We start from the raw sequence: 2,714 nt of genomic DNA on the forward strand, positions 1-2,714 counted from the left end.
CCTTGAACTCACTTTGTAGCCCAGGCTGACCACTGATCCTCTTGCCCTGGCCTCCAGAATGCTGGGTTTATGTTTGTCAGCACACTTGGTGAGGCGCTGGTTTCAGCCAGCTGCTAAGAGGGCTGTCCACTAGGGGCTCACAGCCAACCCCATTCACAGAATTACTCTTCTCAAGAGCCTGCACCAGGGGCTGGTGAGATGGCTCAGTGGTCTAAAGCACCTACTTAGAACAAGCTAAGCCAAGCAAAGCACAAGGACCTCGGTTCAATCCCCCAGCACCACATGCCAGCTCGCCCGCCCCCTGGTGAGCTGAGCTGGCCACACAAAAATAAATAAATAAATAAATAAATAAATAAATAAATAAATAAATAAATAAATAAATAAATAAATGAAAAAAGAGCCTGCACCTGGTGTTGCTTATCAGAAAGGTGCAGAGGTGTGGGGGAGGGGAGGTTGAAAGGCCTCTGTGAGCCAGGCTCGAGTTTGTAATCCCTGCACTGTGGGTGGTTGAAGCAGGAGGATCTCAAGTTCAAACCCAGCCTGGGGACTTAGTGACCCAGCCTTAGCTACTTGGTAAGATCCTGTCTCAAAATAAAAAGAAAACTAAGAAAGGCTGGGGATGTCCTCACATAGTGCAAGGACCCTGGGTTCAATCCTCAGCACTTAAAAAAAAAAAAAAATCTTCTAGGAACACCCTCACCCCTGCTCCGCCCAGGGATGGCTGGGTCTTGGGAACAACACGTCATACTTCTATTTCTCCCTCCACCCCACCTTGCTTCCACCTCTTACAGTGGTTGGGCCCAAGAGCACACCCCAAAATCTTGCACCCACATTCCTATCTCAGGCCCTGAGAGTCCCACCTCAGGTAACCCACAGTGATGGTACTTGGGGAGCACTTGTGAGGAGCAGCCTCTCTTGAGATGCTTTCCTGTATTAACTCACTGAGTTCTTACAACCCCATGTGGCAAGTGCCACTATCAACTCTGTTTTATGGATTAAAAAAAGAGGCACAGACAGGTGAAGCAAGATGTCCTGGGAAAGATGGGCGTGGTGATGCACACCTGTAACTCCAGCTATAATCCCAGAACATGGAAGGCTGAGGCAGGAGGATCCTTGCAAGCTTGAGACGAGCCTAGGGTACAATGTGAGCTAAAGCCAGCCTGAATTGCAAAGTGAGACCCTGTCTCAAAAAGAAAGAAAGAAAGAAAGAAAGAAAGAAAGAAAGAAAGAAAGAAAGAAAGAAAGAAAAAAAGAAAGAAAGAAAGAAAATCCTGGGAAAGGTAAGAAAGCCCAGGCCAAGCCTCACATTTTGCTTGTCAAATTTGGTGCTGCTTAACTGCAAGGCCTCGCAAACTCCGGGCCGGTATTTCTCACGCCCCAGCCCCTCCACTATGTACAACTCAGGGCCCAGGACAACAGTCACTTGCTGGAAGGCGCAGAAGCAGCGCAGACCTTTGGGCTGTGACCTCCGCCTTCTGACGCCCAGAGGATCACCCACTCCTCCCCAGCTTCCCGGGTCGTCCCAGAAAGGGTGGTGGTGGGCCTAGGTCCCCAGGGACAAAGGTGTCATCCACGCAGACCGCAGGCCCGTGTCACCATCAGGACTCCCAGGAAAACCGAGCCTCTGAGGCGTTGCGGCACGTGGTCCACATTCCTGGCTGTTTGCGCTGGGCATTAGGAGGCTGTGGCGTCTGCAGCCTGCCGGGCGCAAGCTGCACACTCTCGAGGGCAAAACCCACCCGCGCTGCGCCCGGCCCTGCAGAGCAGCCGCGCTGCGGGAAGCCGATCCCGCGGAATCCTGTTCTGCTTCCCGCCGGAGCAGTGACGGGTTCAGGGTCCGTGGGAATTTGTGGGAGATCTTGGAGCTGGAGTGCAGTTTCCCACTTGCTAGGGAACACCGAGAGCAGAGGAGGGCCGGGAGAGGGTGGAGGCCTGAGCCGGGGACACCACGCTGTGCACATCACGCCGCGTGGAACCGTCGTCGTGTGCGGCTGAGAACTGAGCAGCTTTGCACCCAAACCAGCTCTTCCTCTAGACCTAGACCTGCACGGTTGCATCAAGTGCCAACCTACAACTAGGAAAATATTTAGGTCATTTCTGCAAGTGTAAGTTTGGACTCGGTCCAAAGTTGTAAGGGCCAGCTTTGGCTGTTGTAAGCAAAAGAAAATCTGTTCAGAACTCTGGGACATTTCATAGAATCCAAAGGCAGAGTCATAGCCGAGTCGTGGGGATACAGGGGAAAGAAACTCCCAACCAGCAAGACACCTGGGGCGAGTTCTTGTTCTCTAAAACCGAAGAATGAATTTTAGGAACAGCGGAGGTTAAGAGCAGAATATATTTATTGAGGGAAAAAAGCTTATCTCCGAGAGAGGAACAGAAGGAGACCCGAATGGGTTGCCCTGTCTTTTCTAGGGATTTTTATAGAGCAAAACTGTTGTAGGAAGGGCCAGACAGCTCAGCGGATTAAAGCGCCTGCTTAGGCAGATGCAGGGGCTGAGAGTTCAATCCCCCCACCTACTTGCGACTATGCAGGCACACACCTGTAATCCCAGCTCTTGGGGGCTGAAAAACAGGATTGCTACAAAGTCGGATCTGTGTAGTGAGACCCTGTAGATCCTATACTAAATACTTTTTTTTTTTTTTTTTTTTTGCGGAACCAGGAATTGAACTCAGGCCCTTGCGCTTGCCAGGGAAGCGCTTATTCCACTGAGCCA

The sequence above is a fragment of the Octodon degus genome, unplaced genomic scaffold, assembly GCF_000260255.1.
Source record: "Octodon degus isolate 3935 unplaced genomic scaffold, OctDeg1.0 scaffold00003, whole genome shotgun sequence".
In the NCBI taxonomy this organism is placed as follows: domain Eukaryota; kingdom Metazoa; phylum Chordata; class Mammalia; order Rodentia; family Octodontidae; genus Octodon; species Octodon degus.